General features: G+C 44.7%; 1 protein-coding gene across 1 annotated transcript in view; it reads left to right on the top strand.

Moving 5' to 3' along the window:
• The first annotated feature begins 3,260 nt into the window (after positions 1–3,260).
• The window catches only part of KPNA1 (karyopherin subunit alpha 1), a 55,686-nt gene continuing 38,902 nt past the window's right edge, over positions 3,261–20,044 (top strand). The window contains 1 exon segment of the mRNA XM_056554462.1: positions 3,261–3,388. The gene's annotated coding sequence lies outside the window, so the exon portion shown is untranslated.

The following is a 20,044-nucleotide window of genomic DNA, read 5'->3' as shown; positions in this document are numbered from 1 at the left end:
ATTCTCCTCCTCCTCCTGTCACATTCTCCTCCTGTCACATTCTCCTCCTCCTCCTGTCACCTCCTCCTCCTGTCTCCTCCTCCTCCTGTCACCTCCTCCTCCTGTCTCCTCCTCCTCCTGTCTCCTCCTCCTCCTGTCTCCTCCTCCTCCTGTCTCCTCCTCCTCCTGTCTCCTCCTCCTCCTGTCACATCCTCCTCCTCCTCCTGTCACCTCCTCCTCCTCCTGTCACATCCTCCTCCTCCTGTCACATTCTCCTCCTCCTCCTCCTCCTCCTCCTGTCACATTCTCCTCCTCCTCCTCCTCCTCCTGTCACATTCTCCTCCTCCTCCTCCTCCTCCTGTCACATTCTCCTCCTCCTCCTCCTCCTCCTGTCACATTCTCCTCCTCCTCCTGTCACATTCTCCTCCTCCTCCTCCTGTCACATTCTCCTCCTCCTGTCACATTCTCCTCCTCCTCCTCCTCCTCCTCCTGTCACATTCTCCTCCTCCTCCTGTCACATTCTCCTCCTCCTCCTGTCCTCCCCCCCCCCCCCCCCCCCCCCCTGTAGGTGGCTTTTTGTACTGCAGCAATAAACTGGGTTTCCTGGACACTTTTCAAATCTCCCACCGAATCCTGGAAACCCAGTGTGTTTGCAGCCGAAAAAGACCTTTCCCCATCAGCCAATCACTGGCTTGACACGTGACACCGCTGATTGGCTGAAAATGGAAAGGTCTTACTACTTGTATGGAGAAGAGAGCAGACACCGGACGGCACGGAGGGACTGGGGGGAGGTGAGCAGAAGGTTTTTATTTTTCTCCCTGTGCCCTTTCACTTAGCTCAGAGTTTTTCTACCGGTGTGCCTCCAGCTGTTGTGAAACTACAACTACCAACATGAGCAGACAGCCTTTGCCGGTCCAGGCATGCTGGGAGTTGTAGTTTTGCACGGACCGTGGGAAACACTGACTTTTCGTATTTAATTTAGTTTTTACCTGCTCTGGCCGGACCCCACCCGCAGCCGCACACAGGAGCCGCCCGAGCAGATAATCGCAAGTTTTCCAGCGATATATCGTGCAATCCTAATTTTTATGGTAAAATGAGTGATGTCATTACTAAGGACAACTGGTCGCGCAAAAAACGACCCCTCATACTCGTCTGTGGATGAAAATATAAGAGTTATGATTTTTAGAAGGCGAGGAGGAAAAACGAAAATGAAAAAATAAAATTGGCTGCGTCCTTAACCCCGTAACGACAATGGACGTAAATGTACGCCATGGTGATGTGGTACTTAATGCACCATGACGTACATTTACGCGCCGCCATGACTGCGAGCACCGGACTAATGCATGCGTCATGCGTGGCAGGTCCTGGCAGCTATCAGCAGCCAGGGACCCGCCGGTAATGGCGGACTTTCTTGATTGCGCGGATGTCCGCCATTAACCCCTCAGATGCCGTGATCAATACAGATCAACCCATCTGCGTTAGTGCGGTACATCTGCCGCGGCGATCCAGTCATCCAGCATGGTGGCCGGAGGTCCCCTCACCTTGCTCCGTCCATCTCCCGGGATCTTCTGCTCTGGTCTGAGGACGCGTTCACACGCGCGGATTTTTTAGCAGGTTTTCCGCTGCGTATATGAAAGTGGGCGGGCTCTTCTCAGCTGTCCGCAGCAGATTTTCCACGGCGGAATGTACACTGCGGAAAATCCGCCGCAAGCCCCATTGAAGTCAAAATCTGCTGCGGACAGCTGAGAAGAGCCCGCCCACTTTCATATACGCAGCGGAAAACCCGCTAAAAAATCGGCGCGTGTGAACTTACCCTGAGATGGAGCAGACCAGAGCAGAAGATCTCCGATAATACTGATCAGTGCTATGTCCTATACATTACACTGCACAGTATTAGTAATCAATGGATTGTTATAAATAGTCCCTTATAGGGACTATTACAGTGTAAAAATACAAGTAAAAACTAAATGTGAAAATTCCCCTCCCCCAATAAAAATGTAAAATGTCCTTTTTTCCCATTTTACCCACATAAATCGTAAAATAAAAAAAATAAAAATTTATACACATATTTGGTATCGCCGCATGCGTAAATGTCCGAACTATTAAAATATGTTATTGATCCCGTACGGTGAACGGGTTGAAAGTAAAAATAATAAAGCGCAAAATTGTCACATTTTATTCATAAAATAATTAAAAAAAATGTATAAAAGTTTTATAACCATAAATGTGGTATCAATAATAAGTACAGATCATGGCGCAAAAAATGAGCCCTCATACCGCCACTTATACGAAAAATAAAAAAGTTATAGGTCGTCAAAATAACTAATTTGGTTTAAAAGTTTGCGTTTTAGTTTTTTTAGCCCAACAATAATAGAAAAGTATATAATCATGGGGATCATTTTAATCGTATTGACCCACAGAATAAAGAAAACGTTATTTTTACTGTAAATTGTACGGCGTGAAAACGAAACCTTCCAAAATTAGCAAAATTGCGGTTTCCTTTTTAATTTCCCCACACAAATAATTTTTTTTTTTTTGCGCCATACATTTTATGGTAAAATTAGTGATGTCATTACGCAGGACAACTGGTCGCGCAAAAAAAACAAGCCCTCATATGGGTCGGTGGATGAAAATATAAAAGAGTTACGATTTTTAGAAGACGAGGAGGAAAAAAACGAAAATGCAAGGGGTTAAATGACATCTGCAGCGTTTTAACACGTATCCCCAATACGCCACTTTTATATGCTGCTGAGTATAACACAGAGGACGGGATTCATACACTGCGGTTTTTGTTTTGTTCTAACCCTTTAACGACGAAGGACATATATTTACGAAACGAAAGTGCAAAAACGGAAAAACCCTGCGTCCTTAAGGGGTTAAATAAGCGTAAAGCCAGGTAAGGAGACGTCTTCTTCCTTTATATTTCTCATTCCTGTTGAAACAACATTTTGGACTTTTGCGGGAACTAAAATAACGCGGTTTTCTAAAATAACGCAGTGTGTGAACCCATCCTTAGCGGTCAGTCGCGATTGCGCTTCCAAATTCCAAAACTGAAAGTAAATCCTGCTGTAATGTTCTACGCGGTTGGTTCTTAGCGGTAGAAAGTTCTATTTCTAATCGACATAACGGATCCCCGGTGATCAAGGTTACGGAGTACAATCATGGCCGCTCTCGGGGAGAAGGTGGAGCACCAAGATGGCGCCTGCTACGGGAGCCGAGGCGGGTCAGCCGCGCGTCCAAGCCCTTACCAGAAGCGTCCATTGGGGTTCGCCCATTGCGCATGCGCACTCTCCTCACACACGCAGGGGCTAATACCGGCTGCGGCGAAGGCGAGAGGGCCTGACACCGGAGAGCGCGGGCCACAGCGGGTCACCGACACCTCACAGCGGCCACAGGAGACACACGGGAGGCAGGTGAGAGGTCGGGCCCCGGCTTGTGGCTCGGGGACGTGTATTATAACGTTATAATGTACAGGGCGCCATTATAACCTTATTACACGACACCGGGCGCTACCGGCGGGATATACGGGAGGGTGAGGGGATTATTATCCATTATACGGTTATAATTCTCTCTGCTATAACATTTTACTGTATTTAATCCGTATTCCCTAACCAATGGGCTTCCAGCTGGTGCAAAACTACAACTCCCAGCATGCCCTGACAGCCAAAGGCTGTCAGGGCATGCTGGGAGTTGTAGTTTTGCAATAGCTTGAGAGCTCCAGGTTTTTGGGGGCATGCTGGGAGTTGTAGTGTTTCCATAGTTGGAGATCCCCAGGCTGACAAGGCATGCTGGGAGTTGTAGTGTTGCCATAGCTGGAGATCCCCAGGTTGTCAGGGCATGCTGGGAGTTGTAGTGTTGCTATGGTTGGAGAGCCACAGGCTGTTAGGGCATGCTGGGAATTGTAGTGTTGCTATGGTTGGAGATCAACAGGGTGACAAGGCATGCTGGGAGTTGTAGTGTTGCCATAGTTGGAGATCCCCAGGCTGACAAGGCATGCTGGGAGTTGTAGTGTTGCTATGGTTGGACATCAACAGGGTGACAGGGCATGCTGGGAGTTGTAGTGTTGCCATAGTTGGAGATCCCCAGGCTGACAAGGCATGCTGGGAGTTGTAGTGTTGCTATGGTTGGAGATCAACAGGGTGACAGGGCATGCTGGGAGTTGTAGTGTTGCTATGGTTGGAGAGCCACAGGGTGACAGGGCATGCTGGGAGTTGTAGTGTTGCCATAGCTGCAGAGCCACTGGCTGTTAGGGCATGCTGGGAGTTGTAGTGTTGCCATAGTTGAAGAGCCACAGGGTGCCAGGGCATGCTGGGAGTTGTAGTGTTGCCATAGTTGGAGATCCCCTGGCTGCCAGGGCATGCTGGGAGTTGCAGTGTTGCTATGGTTGGAGAGCCACAGGGTGCCAGGGCATGCTGGGAGTTGTAGTGTTGCCATAGCTGCAGAGCCAAAGGTGTCCAGGGCATGCTGGGAGTTGTAGTGTTGCCATAGTTGGAGATCCCCAAGCTGTCAGGGCATGCTGGGAGTTGTAGTGTTGCCATAGTTGGAGATCCCCAAGCTGTCAGGGCATGCTGGGAGTTGTAGTGTTGCCATAGTTGGAGATCCCCAAGCTGTCAGGGCATGCTGGGAGTTGTAGTGTTGCCATAGCTGCAGAGCCACAGGGTGCCAGGGCATGCTGGGAGTTGTAGTTTTGCAATAGCTAGAGATCCCCTGGCTGCCAGGGCATTCTGGGATTTATAGTGTTGCAGCGCTGCTCAGGGTTTGTATGAAGTCTTTATGAATATCAGTCACATGACTTCCAAGCTCCGCCCCTGCACTGTCTCCTGTCGTAGTCGCCTCTATTGAGGTTTTTCAGTATTAGTCTATTTGTTGTAGGGTCATTTGTTTTAGTCGTGTGTATACAGGACCCCCGAAAAGCTTCAGCCTCTACAAAGTACCAACATTTACATGCAAAATCAAGCTTCAAAATTTCAGTCTTTTTGCTTTTTTTATGCATTTATGCTAAACATGTGTTACATAAAAAATTACACAAAATGTGCAGAAAATTATTTTTTGCATGTAAAATGGTTGTTTTATGTAGAAAGTACCTTTTCTATATTTGTTTTTGTATTTATTAAAACAATATATATTGAATATAAAAATAATATAAAATAAAATTATTTATTGTGTGTAGTGTATGTGTGTGTGTATATATATGTATGTATATATATAATGTGTGTGTGTGTAGTGTCCCACATAGCAATCCACTTACGGATTATGTTGCTACCTATTGAAGTCAATGGGTTTTGCTTATGGATTTTCCTTTTCTGCGGATGCTCCACATGTGACCCTCCCCTTAAGGACGCAGCCCAATTTACAAATCTGTTTAACTTTCTGGAGCCAGTTGATATATATAAAAAAAAGTTTTTTCCTGCATAACCCCTTTAAAGGGGTACTCCGGTGAAACCTTTTTTCTTTAAATCAACTGGTGCCAGAAAGTCAAACAGATTTGTAAATTACTTCTATTAAAAAATCTTAATCCTTCCTGTACTTATTAGCTGCTGAATACTACAGAGGAAATTCTTTTCTTTTTGGAATGCTCTCTGCTGACATCACGACCACAGTTCTCTCTGCTGATGTTATAATAATAATAATAACTCTTTATTTATTGTTGTCCTTAGTGGGATTTGAACCCAAGTCCCCAGCACAGCAAGGCAGCAATACTAACCACTCAGCCACCATGCTGCCCTTAGCATACACCTGCTATGCATGGTTGCTAAAATGGACAGAGATGTCAGCAGAGAGCACTGTGCTCGTGATGTCATCAGTGCTCCAAAAAGAAAGGAATTTCCTCTGTAGCATTCAGCAGCTAATAAGTACTGGAAGGATTAAGATTTTTTAATAGAAGTAATTTACAAATATGTTTAACTTTCTGCCACCAGTTGATTTAAAAGAAAAAATGTTTTCACTGGAGTACCCCTTTAACCTGGAGTCTCAAAATACACATTTAAAAAAGAAAGGAAAAAATAGATTGTATGTGACCTGAACTGATTCAGTTGGGTAAAAAATGTTTTTTTCTTTTAGTTTTCTTTTTAAACCTAAAACAGCTGTTTTGTACCCCATGGCTGCCCATGCACGGATACATCAGCGTCCCTTATTGACCTTTTGCCGACAGCGGCCCAGATTTACTAAAGTGAAGGCAGACATGTCATATTGTGTTTTTTTTTTTTTTTTTTTTTTTTTTTTTTGGGGGGGGGGGGGGTCTTTAGCATTTTAGCGTGATTTGTGTGTTTCAGTCAGATTTGTCAGGAGTTTGTCGGGTTTTTCCTAATTTTGCGCCAAGACTGCTGAAGCAGCTCAGAAACCCCACAAGAGGGGGCATCCCCTTTTCTTTTCTTTTTTTTTTCAATTAATTAATTGAAACAAATAATAAATAAATAAAAAAAAAATGTTCTTTTTTTTTTTTTTTTTTTTTTTTTTTTCCTTCTCCAAGACATTTATTAAGGCCATGTGCACACTACGGAGTTTCCAAGCAAAATTCCGTTTTGAAATTCCGTTTGGAAATTCCAGTGGCCCAGATTTACTAAAGTGAAGACAGACATGTCGTGTTTTTTTTTTATATATTTTTTTTTTTGCATTTTCAACGTGTTTTGAGTTTGACATATTTGTCATGAGTTTCTATAGGGTTTTTCCTAATTTTGCACTGAGACTGCTAAAGCAGCTCAGAAACCTCACAAGGAGGCGCATCCCATCCCCCCCTTTTTTAAGTAATTAATTAAAATAAATACATTATTTATAATTATTTTTCTCTTTTTTTTTTTTTTTCTAAGATATTTATTAAGGCCATGTGCACACTACAGAATTTCCGAGCAGAAATCCGTTATGAAATTCCGCTTTGAAATTCCAGTGCAGCAGAATCCCATTACTGGCAATGGGATTCTGCTGCACAGTACAACTAGCTCAATATTCTGGCGTCTATGGAGACGGCAATGTTTGCACAGTCCTATCTCCGACTGAATCAGTCAGCGCTGGACGCTCTCTGACTACCGGCTGGAGGTTCCGTAGTGTGAACCCGGCCTAAGGTGCAAATTGTCTCATAATGGTTTGCACTTCTAAATTGGTCTGTTACCACATTAGTGACGTGATTGGCGCAAATTGTCCCATAGTGAAGCTACTGAACGCACAGAGGTGCATGTCGAAAACCGACCAAATACAATAACCAGCAAGTTGACTGTTAGTAAATCTGATGGAATGTGAAAGCAAAACCCAAAATGCGTGTGGATATTGAAAATCTGACAATCTAAGTAAATCTGCGCCGTTGCGCATATTACAGATGGCACATCGTGACCCTGTATAAGAAAACTGCACTGCATTTAAAAAATAAATATATTTATTTGTGTTGTCCCTGCACAGTATTTCATACTGGGCCTTGGTTATTAGTCCCCAAAGTCAGAGTCCCTAGGACTATCGGGGTTCGCTTCCCCAATTAACCCCTAGTCACCCCTTAGTAACTTGATATTTATAAATATTATCTTTGTAAATATGTATATTGTGTTGCTCATTTGTTTAGCGTCGCAGGACCTGCGGGTCATGTGACACAGTTCAGAACGCTATGGTTTGTTGAAGGACCTTAGGTGGTTCTTGAGTCACGTGTTCACCCATAATGCCGTGTAACGTTGAGTGACAGTTGTTTTTGACCAATCCAAAACAGCCCGCCCCGGCCCATATAAGGGAGCTGCGGCCATTGATCGCTCTCTTGTTCCTGCGCTGCCAAGCAAGCAGTATCTCTTGCTGTCACTGAATGAGGTAGGACCTCCGCAACTTTCAAGTACGTTTACTAGGCCAAAGCCTTGCGACCTCGGCCTACATCACAGCGGTGATAGATATACAATTCCCCCCTACTCTCCGCAAGATCACTGGACCTAAACGCACCCTAAATCCAGCGGATCTGTGCAACGGAAACTTCCTAAAGCTACATTGAGCTTATCTGATCCCAACCGACTGTCAATCGCTGCTCAGCTAGGAATAGACTCTGTTATCTGGACTGTTATTGATATTGCCTGCTACAGAAAATCTTCAGTAAACTTCCTGCAAGTTTTCAGTAAAACAGCGGTTGTGGACAATCCATTTATTACGCACTCGCCTATCGCTCTTGGGAAGGCTGGCGATAGGCCCAGCACCATTACAGTATTTAACCCTCACCCTGGCATCAGGAGTGACAAGGGTTAACAGCGCCCTTTATAATTCAGGAAAAGCAACACCCCAACTACCCTATACCCCCACCAAGGTACCACATATATAATATATTATTAATATATATATTTTTTTTAAATCACTCATTGATTTTATTTGGGGACCGTTCTGAAAACCAGGCAGCTCTGCATGGACGCTCTTATTGAAGTCAAATTTTTTTAAGGGGTACTCCGGTGGAAACCTGTACATTTTAGGAACTGTCCAGAGCAGCATATGTTTTCTATGGGGATTTTCTCCTGCTCTGGACAGTTCCTAAAATGGACAGAGATGTCAGCAGAGAGCTCTGTGTTCCAAAAAGAAAATAATTTTCTCTGTAGTATTCAGCAGCTAATAAGTACTGGAAGGATTAAGATTTTTTAAAAGAAGTAATTTACAATTTACCAATACGTATATTGGTAATTGGCATCAGCGAGTAAAAAAATGATATACGGTAATATAATATATATATATATATATATATATATATATATATATATAATATTTTTTTTTTATTAGAGGAAGGACTAACACATATATAAACTTTTAGAAAAGGGGTGATAGAAACTTTTTATGAAAGGGGTTAATTCACATGTATTAAGAAAAATATTTATTTTTTTACACTTTTTTTCACAATTTTTTTTGTACACAGAATAATACTATAATATTGATCAGTGTTATTGGCGCTCCTTTACTACTGCCTGCCGTGGCTGGCTGCAGTATAGGAGCGACGATCGGACAGCAAGGAGCACGGTAAGGGACCCCCGGTCGTCCTCTTAGCTGATTTCACCGCAGTGATCCCGATTGGCATCCCTGAGCTAACCGGCAGTTAATTTCATGATTTTTTGGACGCCGCCATCAACTTTGATTGTGGCGTCTAAAGGGTTAATGCCAGACATCACCACGATCGATGATCTGCGGCATTAGCCACAGGTCCTGAGCACGTTGTGTAGTTCGGCAGGATGCACAGGGCACCTCCGTGGGGGTCCTTCTGGCAGGTATAGGATTAGGTTTCGGTATCGGGACATCCCTAGATATCACCATTGACGGCAATGCAGTCCGCACCTAATTCTGCCAAAAGACTGAACGTGTTCTACCTCAATATTGAAAGTTGTCCCCTATACACAGGCCAATCGGCGGGGCTGCAGCATTATTTTGGCTGAAAGGCCCATAGGGAAATATAAATCACCTCCAGCTCTTGCAAAACTACAATTCCCAGCATGCCCAGACAGCCAAAGGCTGTCCGGGCATGCTGGGAATTGTAGTTTTGCAACATTACGACGCACACTAAATAATTTCACCCTCTCTACAGTAATTATGTTCACTTTTAGCTCCTCAGGGGCGGGGCTTGAGTTTCCATATTTCCAGCCAGTATGATCAGTACAGTATTCTCAGTTTATGTCTTGACTAATCTGGATATAACTATAGTAACAAAAGAATCGGGGGGGGGGGGGGGGGGGGGGGCGGTGGTTGGTCTGTCGATCCACTATAGAGGTAGCCGGAGTGCTTGCCTTTGTTCCCCGGTGTCCGTGGCTCTGTCATGTATAGAGGAAGTCCAGCCAGGATCTATCAATGGATCGCAGAGCACACAGATCAATGGAGTTCAATAGAACTCTATTGATTTGTATGAGGAATCTAGTGATTCCACCTAAAAGTCTAATAAAGTGTTAAAAAAATATAAAAAAATATAAAAAGTTTGACACACATTAACCTGTTCCATGTTAAAAGTTCAAAACACCCCTTTTCCTATATAAAAACACGGAAACATAATAATAATAATAAACATATTTGGTATCGCTGTGTGCGTAATTGTACGACCTATTAAAATAGAACATTAGGTACGGTATTGCATACGTTAAATGACTTAAAGGGTTTATCCAGGAAAAACATTTTTTTTAATATATCAACTGGCTTCAGAAAGTTAAACAGATTTGTAAATTACTTCTATTAAAAAATCTTAATCCTTTCAGTACTTATGACCTTCTGAAGTTGAGTTGTTCTTTTCTGTCTAAGTGCTCTCTGATGACACGCGTCTCGGGAAACGCCCAGTTTAGAAGAGGTTTGCTATGGAGATTTGCTTCAAAACTGGGCGTTTCCTTAGACACGTGTCATCAGAGAGCACTTAGACAGAAAGGAAAAACTCAACTTCAGAAGGTCATAAGTACTGAAAGGATTAAGATTTTTTAATAGAAGTAATTTACAAATCTGTTTAACTTTCTGGAGCCAGTTGATATATAATTTTTTTTTTTTTCCTGGATAACCCCTTTAAATGTAAAAAAAAAAAAAAAAAAAAAAACATAGAATTACATTTTTTTTTTTTATATCCCAGAATTTTTTATTTTTTTTTAAAAGCGATGAAAAAGGTCAGATCAATACCGACATGCTACCGATACAAAAAAACTGATTATGGTGCAAAAAATGAGCCCTCATACAGCCCGGTATGCGAAAAAAAAATGAAAAAAAAAGCTACAGGAGTCAAAAAATGGCAATTTAAAAAATTCGAAAAAGTTCAGATTTTTTTTTAATGATGTAAACGATACAAATCTGGTATCACTGTAATCAGGCGGCCTAAAGTATAAAACATGTTGGCTCCACCACAAGATAAATGGCGTAGAAAAGAAAACCAACAAATCTGCAAAATTATCTTTTACTATTTCAATTTCACTTTACCGATTTATATATATAAACATTTTATTGATTTTTTTTGTTTGGAGAATATGTTATTGAAAAAGTTAATAAGGTATCATTCTAGTAGGTATTTATGGCTATTATAGGGCGAGGAGGAAAAAACGAAAGCGTAAAAGCAAAAATTGTCCCGTACAAGTGGATCGTCATGAGGGACAAGTAGATTTTGCTTCGTTTTAGTCCAGTTTTAGTTCCACACCCTTGAAATACCACTCCGCACACAACACCATGGGCTGCAGTATAAACTCCCCACCCGGTTAGGTGCCCCCCGCTGGCTGCAGGCGGTACTGCAATCAGAGATTTCTCACCAGATCCTGTGTTCCCACATCCGTGACATCTCAGTAGTTCCCCAGATGTGGTTTAATCTTCCTGATGTCTTGTTCCACCGGAGATAAGCAGCTGCAGACATGACTGATGCCGCTTATCCCCCTCTCCATATTAGCTGAGGGAATATTGAGCCAAATGTAATGAGAAGTTCTGTGACTGTACCGCCTGATGGCAGCGTATAGTCATCACTGTCCGCTCACTATGTGTCGCCTCCACCCCAGGTCACACGTCTCCCGCTCTGAAGGTTCCTCTTTGCTATAATCAGTATGTGAAATATTCTTACAAAGGAAAGGCAATCCTGGATATAAATAACCTTCTCTACCCCGTGTGTAGGGCCGGGGGCCCCCCCGGATACCACAGCAATGACCTCATCTGTACTCTAGGTACCGGTGTATCACAAAGTATGACTGATGGATGACATCACTGCCCCCGATGGTCTAACAGTATTATAGTAGTTATATTCTAGTATATAGGAGCAGTATTATAGTAGTTATACTCTAGTATATAGGAGCAGTATTATAGTAGTTATACTCTAGTATATAGGAGCAGTATTATAGTAGTTATATTCTAGTATATAGGAGCAGTATTATAGTAGTTATATTCTTGTATATAGGAGCAGTATTATAGTAGTTATATTCTTGTATATAGGAGACAGTATTATAGTAGTTATATTCTTGTATATAGGAGTAATATTATAGTAGTTATATTCTAGTATATAGGAGCAGTATTATAGTAGTTATATTCTTGTATATAGGAGACAGTATTATAGTAGTTATATTCTTGTATATAGGAGCAGTATTATAGTAGTTATATTCTTGTATATAGGAGGCAGTATTATAGCAGTTATATTCTTGTATATAGGGGGCAGTATTATATTAGTTATATTCTAGTATATAGGAGTAATATTATAGTAGTTATATTCTTGTATATAGTAGTCAGTATTCTAGTAGTTATATTCTTGTATATAGGAGCAGTATTATAGTAGATATATTCTTGTATATAGGAGGCAGTATTATAGCAGTTATATTCTTGTATATAAGAGCAGTATTATAGTAGTTATATTCTTGTGTATAGGAGCAGTATTATAGTAGATATATTCTTGTATATAGGAGCAGTATTATAGTAGTTATATTCTTGTATATAGGAGCTGTATTATAGTAGTTATATTCTAGTATATAAGGGGACAGTATTATAGTAGTTATATTCTTGTATATAGGAGCAGTATTATAGTAGTTATATTCTTGTATATAGGAGCAGTATTATAGTAGTTATATTCTTGTATATAGGAGCAGTATTATAGTAGTTATATTCCTGTATATAGGAGGCAGTATTATAGTAGTTATATTCTTGTATATAGGAGCAGTATTATAGTAGTTATATTCTTGTATATAGGAGTCAGTATTATAGCAGTTATATTCTTGTATATAGGGGGCAGTATTATAGTAGTTATATTCTTGTATATAGGAGCAGTATTATAGTAGTTATATTCTTGTATATAGGAGTCAGTATTATAGCAGTTATATTCTTGTATATAGGAGCAGTATTATAGCAGTTATATTCTTGTATATAGGAGCAGTATTATAGTAGTTATATTCTTGAATATAGGGAGCAGTATTATAGTAGTTATATTCTTGTATATAGGGAGCAGTATTATAGTAGTTATATTCTTGTATATAGGAGCAGTATTATAGTAGTTATATTCTTGTATATAGGAGCAGTATTATAGTAGTTATATTCTTGTATATAGGAGGCAGTATTATAGCAGTTATATTCTTGTATATAGGAGCAGTATTATAGTAGTTATATTCTTGTATATAGGAGCAGTATTATAGTAGTTATATTCTTGAATATAGGGAGCAGTATTATAGTAGTTATATTCTTGTATATAGGGAGCAGTATTATAGTAGTTATATTCTTGTATATAGGAGCAGTATTATAGTAGTTATATTCTTGTATATAGGAGCAGTATTATAGTAGTTATATTCTTGTATATAGGAGCAGTATTATAGTAGTTATATTCTTGTATATAGGAGCAGTATTATAGTAGTTATATTCTTGTATATAGGTGGCTGTATTATAGTAGTTATATCCTTGTGTATAAGAATACTTTGTTGCGGGATGTATTCCCAGCCTGTTGTCATGTAGGGAGCAGTGTTGGTGTTGGACTGTGTGTATTGCTGGGTGTGGCGGTCACACGTCTCTCTGGGATCTCTGTGTCTGGACATCTTTGTATTTCGGTCTTCGTTGGGGGGAGGGGGGGGTCTGAAGTCTTTGCCTTTTGATTCCATAAAATGACTTTCTATCTATATGGCACATCCTTCCGTCATCCTGGTACCACAGATCGCCTTCACTACACGTCCTGGTCCCTCCGGCCCCTCATAGAGGGTGAGATGTGTGTAAATCCTGCTGATCCCCTGGGACGCTCCTCCATCTGTCACCGTGCCAGCCCCGAGTCACCTCCTCTCATCCGCGCTGTCATTCTCTCTTATATCAGACGATGACCCGAGGCCTAGAGTTGTCTCCTATGTGACAGAAGATTTTTAAATACATTTTTAAATATTTAAATCAACTGGTGCCAGAAAGTTAAACAGATTTGTTAATTACTTCTATTTAAAAAAATCTTAATCCTTCCAGTACTTATCAGCTGCTGTATTCTCCACAAGAAGTTATTTTCTTTTTGGATTTCCCTTCAGTCTGACCACAGTGCTCTCTGCTGACACCTCTGTCCATGTCAGGAACTGTCCAGAGTAGAAACAAATCCCCATAGCAAACCTATCCTGCTCTGGACCGTTCCTAAAATGGACAGAGGTGTCAGCAGAGAGCACTGTGGTTAGACAGAAAGGAAATTCTAAAGAAAAGAACTTCCTCTGTAGTATACAGCAGCTGATAAGTACTGGAAGAATTAAGATTTTTAAATAGAAGTAATTTACAAATCTTTTTAACTTTCTGGCACCAGTTGATTTAAAACAAATTTTTTTTGCTGTGGAGTACCCCTTTAAACATTTGTTTCCTCTGTGCCATCCTGGTATTTTGCTTTCTTCAGTCTGGGATGTTCCTTAGCTTTACACTGCAGCACTTCTTATTTAGTATAAGCACAGACTCTGCGGGACAAGCTATGAGATATGTTCAGGAACCAGGAAATATTTTTCATCCATTTTTTCCAGGATATAGTTGTGATAATTGCTCCCAACCCTTGTGATTATGAGACCTGTACAGGTGATAATATGAGGGCAGCTCGGTGCCAGCTCTTATACCAGGGCAGGGCACACAGCGACTTAAGTGGCAGTCAGTGTTATACAGGAAACCAAACCCAATGCACATAGTAATTTCACATTATCGTTACTAACGTGAATTGTTTGCATCTGCATAGACCGGTGTTTCCAAGCCAAGGTGCCTCCAGCTGTTGCAAAACTACAACTCCCAGCTTGCCCGGGCATGCTGGGAGTTGGTTTTGCAACAGCTGGAGGCATCCTGGTTTGGAAACACTGGCCTAGGGTCTTACAGAGCGGTCTATAGATCGCCCCCTAGTGGTGACCCTCTATTAGGGAGGTCCTGATTTTTTAAAGCGTAAGGGTTATGAACTCTGGAAGCTATAACGTGCACAAAGCCTTTGTACTGTGTGCAGATGGTGTGTACAGCAATGTTTTTACCTCATTTTTTCAGGATTTCATGACCCCCAAAAAATGCTTTTGATCAGGGCTGTGGAGTCGGTAGATAAATGTTCCGACTACGGAATTTTTTGTTCTTCCGACTCCTCTGTATTAATATGCAAATGTATTTTATACATTTCTTGAAGGAAAGAAAGGCAACATACCTGTCATTACCACAGGACTACTGGCTGGGAAGCCAACATTCTACTGGATTGAACAGTTTGTGTGCTGATCTGCTGCTGAAGATAGGACAGTGGGAGGATCCAGGAAGGGGCATTTATTATAAAACATGATTCCCTTGTAGAATCCCATAGTCATGTTTTAAGGGGCACTCCGCCCCTAGACACCTTATCCCCTATCCAAAGGATAGGGGATAAGATGTCAGATCGCCGGCATCCCGCTGCTGGGGACCCCCTGGGATCGCTGCTGCAGCATTGCGCTTTCATTACTACACAGAGCGAGTTCGCTCTGTGCGTAATGACGGGCGATACAGGGGACGGAGCAGCATGACGTCATGGCTCCGCCCCTCGTGACATCGGGGCCCGCCCCCTTAATCCAAGTCTTTGGCAGGGGGCATGACGACCGCCATGCCCCCTCCCATAGACTTGTATTGAGGGGGCGGGCCATGACGTCCCTTGGGGCGGAGCCATGACGTAACAATGCTCCGGCCCCTGTATCGCCCGTCATTACGCACAGAGCGAACTCGCTCTGCGCAGTAATGATAGCGCGGTGCCTGCTAATCTTGTGTGGGCTTCAAGACCACAATGCCCAGTGGTTCCACTGAATCCGCCTGCTCCACCACGCACTCCATCCCTCCTGTACTTGCTACCCAGGATGCCCCCCTGGAACGCGCATTATCTGCCCCCCCTCCAGAGTGGGTTTCCTCCCCTTCCCAGTCGATTTCCGATCTGGCTAGGGTCTCCAGGACAGTGGTTTCGGCCTTGGAGCGGTCTTTCCTGCGCTCTTCCCCCAGGGAGTCCCACTCAGTTTCTCTTGACCCCCCCCCCCCCCCCCCACTTCCAGCGCTCTTGCAAGAGCCCAAAAGTGCTTTCTTCAGGCTCTTCTCCTGAGCCACGCAATCAGTCGGCATAGCCATTCTTCCCGTAGATCTTAATCTTCTTACCCAGCTCCCCAGCAGAGCCCCTGCTGATCGTCCCAGGTCTCCAACTCACCGTTCCAGGTCCAATATGCCTCATTTTAAGGCTACCACCGCACGCTCCCACTCTCTAGGGAATTAGCGGACGACTGGTCGGACGCCACCTCAAGTCAAGAGGAGCACTCTGCCGTGTTTGATATGGGGGACGGTTTGATGTCAGCCATCAGGGACATGTTTAACCTAGAGGACCAAGAACTTTGCATCCTGATCCGGAAGTTTATTTTCTTCACTTTCGTTGCTCCCCCAAGGCTTTGAGCTCTCATGCTGAATTTGATGCCTTGCTAGATGCGGCTTGGAAGCATCCGGATAGACTGTTTCAGGGGACCAAGAAGATACAAGCTCAGTTTCCCTTCCCTCAGGATCTGATTTCCAAGTGGTCGACGCCGCCGGCAGTTGATCCTCCGGTTTCGCATCTGTCCAAGTCTACTACTCTGCCTCTTGTGGATGCAGCGTCCTTTAAGGATCCGGCAGACAAGAAGATTGAGAACTTGGCGAAGTTTGCCTTTGAAGCGGCAGGTTTGTCCTTGTTACCTACCTTCGCTTCTGCCTGGGAATCCAATGACGTCTCGGTTTGGCCTTCTCAGCTGCGCCAAGGCATCCTGTCTGGCGATCCTCGGGAAGACCTGGCGGATCTAACGCGTCAACTCTCTCTGGCTGAGGACTTCCTCTGTTCAGCTGCTTTGGAGTCTGCACGATGTACGGCCTTTGCCTCAGGTAACTTTTGATTTGATTCATCGCTTCATGTGGCTGAAGGCGTGGGATGCAGATGATGCTTCAAGAAATCTCTCACTGAGTTACCCTTCTCAGGTTCTCGGCTTCTTGGGAAACTGCTGGATGAGATCATATCCAAAACTACTGTAGGTAAAAGCTCTCTGCTGCCGCAGAACAAACCTCGCCGTTCCGACCCCCATTGGAAGACTGCGTCCTTTCGGTCCTTTGCATCGGGTCGTCCTTCCAAGCAGGCGCCCTCCCAAGCACGCAAAGCCCCTTCTTTCAAAGCCCGTCCTTCCTGGAGGCAAGACAACCATGCTGGCGGTTTCTCAGCCATGTCTGGTAACTATAAGCCTTCCTCTTCCTGAAGGGATGCCCCCACCTGTATCCTCTTCTCGGGCGGGAGGACGTCTGTGTCTTTTCCGGAACATTTGGCTAGCGCAGGTTCAGGATTCCTTAGTTTGGGACGTCATATCCGATGGTTTTCGGATAGAGTTTGCTTCTTTTCCCCGGGACCAGTTCTTCCGATCCAGTCCTCCTCATTCCCCTTCTTTGGTGGCTTCCTTTCAGGTCGCTTTGAGTACCCTCCTTGCTTAGGGGCTGATTGTTCCGGTTCCTCCAGGGGAGTGTTTTTCGGGGTTCTACTCAAATCTGTTTGTAATCCCCCAAGAAAGGAGGCTCTGCTCGCCCCATTCTGGACCTCAAGTTGCTCAACCGCCACTTTCAGCTACACCACTTTTGCATGGAGTCCCTCCGCTCGGTGGTCGCGTCCATGAATCAAGGGGAGTTTCTTTCCTCAGTAGATATCCGGGATGCCTATCTGCACATTCCCATTTTTCCCACCCATCAGCATTTCCTCCGCTTTGCTGTTCCAGCGGGTCACTTCCAGTTAGTGGCTCTTCCCTTTGGCCTGGGGAAGTTTCCCAGGGTTTTCACCAAAGTCATGGCAGTGGTGATTGCCATTCTTCGGGCTCGGGGGATCTCAATCCTCTTATACCTGGATGAGCTTTTGATCAATGCTCTGTCCCGGTCACAAAACTTTGAGAGCCTTCATTTCACTGTGCAGACTCTGTCCTCCTTCCGTGGGGTTATCAACCGGGAATAGTCCCACCTTATCCCACTCAGTCCCTTGTCTTTCTGGGTCTGGTTTTCGATACGGCTGCTGCCCGTGTTAATCTTCCGCTGGACAAGCGCTGCTCCCTGTCGGAGGGTGTCCGTTAACTACGGCGCCACTCTCCTGTTCCGATTTGCTTCTGCATGGAGGTGCTGGGCTGGATGGTGGCAGCTATGGAGGCGGTTCCTTTCGCCCAGTTCTGCTGTTGCCCTCTCCAGCTGGCCATCTTGGCCTGGTGGGGCAAGTTGCCATCCACTCTGGATCACCAGATTTTTCTGCCAACCCCCCCCCCCCTCCCCCGTTCATTGGTCTCTTCTGTGGTGGCTCCGCTCTCCTTCTCCAGGGGTGGTCATTTCTTCCCCTCCTCTGGCTGGTCATCACGACCGATGAGTCTCCTAGGTTGGGGAGGTGTGTTTCGGGATCTGACGGTCCAGGGTCGCTGGTCCTTTCAGGAGGCTGGCCTCCCCATCAATCTTCTGGAGATGCGTGCCATTTTTCTTTGCCTCCTCCATTGGGAGAGCCTCCTTCAAGATCTTTCCGTTTGTGTCCAATCGGACAACGCCACGGCGGTGGCTTACATCAATCGCCAGGGCGGGTACACCCAGCCACTCAGCGATGGAGGAGGTCTCCAAGATTCTGCTCTAGGCCGAGACTCGTGCCTGCTCTCTCCGCAATTCACATTCCGGGCATGAATAATTGGGAAGCAGACTTCCTCAGTGGCTCCTCCGCGTATCCGGGGGAGTGGGCTCTCCATCCGGAGATGTTCGCGCAGATCTGCATTCTTTGGGACCCCGGATGTGGATCTCTTTGCGTCTCGCCACAACAGACAGGTTCCCTGCTTTGTAGCAAAGTCTTGCGACCCTCTAGTGGTGGATGCACTCGTAATTCCATGGTCGTCCTTCAGTCTTCCCTACCTCTTTCCCCCTCTGCCTCTCCTGCCCAGGGTTATGAGGAAACTCAACGCGGAGGGTGTTCCCGCCAGTCTGGTGGCCCCAGACTAGCCCATACGCGCGTGGTACGCCGACATACCTCTGCGTCTTCTAGTCCACCCCAATCTGCTTTCCCAGGGTCCTCTCTGCCACCCCAATGTACTGTCTCTGCATTTGACGGCGTGGCGGTTGAAAGCACTGTTCTTAGGGCTCGGGGCTTTTCTTCTGGGGTGATATGCACCATGCTGCGGGCTCATAAGCCTTCCTCCGCTATGATTTACCACCGCACTTGGCTGGCTTATTTCAGGTGGTGTGAGGCTCAGTCCGTCTCTCCGGTTATCTTTTCCTTTCCGTGCCTCCTGGCCTTCTTGCAATCCGGTCTGGATCAGCGTTTGGCGCTCAGCTCCCTTAAAGGTTACATCCGCACCTTCCTGCAGGGCTTGGCCCATGTGGCTCCGCCGTACCGGTCTTCCACCCCTCCTTGGGATCTCAACCTGGTGCTCCGTGCTTTGATGGAAACCTCACATTCTTTCCTGGAAGTCTATTACCTCCTCAGGTTCTTTGAGCTGGCGGCTTTCGCTTGTCGCTCTCCCTTCTTGGTCCTTCGCCAGGACAAGGTTGTTTTTGGCCGCCTGCCTCCTTGCCCAAGGTGATCTTCTCCTTTCACGTGAACGAGGAGAACTTTCTTACTTCCTTTGTCCGGCTCCATCCAACGCCAAGGAGCGTTCCTTCCATTGTCTGGATGTAGTTCACGCTGTCCGGATCTATCTTCCATCACTCCTTCCTTTCCAGCAGGGTGACACTTTCTTTGTGATCCCGGAGGGTCGTCGCAAGGGTCTTCGGGCTTCCAAGGTGACCATTTCGCGGTGGATCCGTTCCGCCATCTCGGAATCGTACAGTTGTAAGAAGGAGGTCCGACCCTTTAGGGTGACTGTGCATTCCACGTGCTCCTTTGGATCTTTTTGAGCGCTACGCATTAGGGTTTCGGCTTTGGAAGGCAGCCACTTGGTCGTCTTTGCACACCTTCACCAGATTCTACCAGGTGCACACTTTTGCGTCCGCTGAAGCTGGTTTGGGTCGCAAGGTGTTGCATACAGCAGTGGCTAAGTCTTCTGCCTGTTTCTGTTTTGGGTATTTTTCCCACCCTGGGGACTGCTTTGGTCCGTCCCACGGTCTGTGTCCCCCCAATGGAGCCGACTGAGAAAAGTAGTTTTTTTTTTTAATGTTAACCGTAAAATCTCTTTCTCCTAGGATCCATTGGGGGACACAGCACCCACCCTTTTGTTTT

Source organism: Hyla sarda, unplaced genomic scaffold (genome assembly GCF_029499605.1).
Source record: "Hyla sarda isolate aHylSar1 unplaced genomic scaffold, aHylSar1.hap1 scaffold_73, whole genome shotgun sequence".
NCBI classification, from domain to species: domain Eukaryota; kingdom Metazoa; phylum Chordata; class Amphibia; order Anura; family Hylidae; genus Hyla; species Hyla sarda.
The sequence above is the reverse complement of the archived record's forward strand: the minus strand, read 5'-3'. Positions and strand labels throughout refer to the sequence as shown.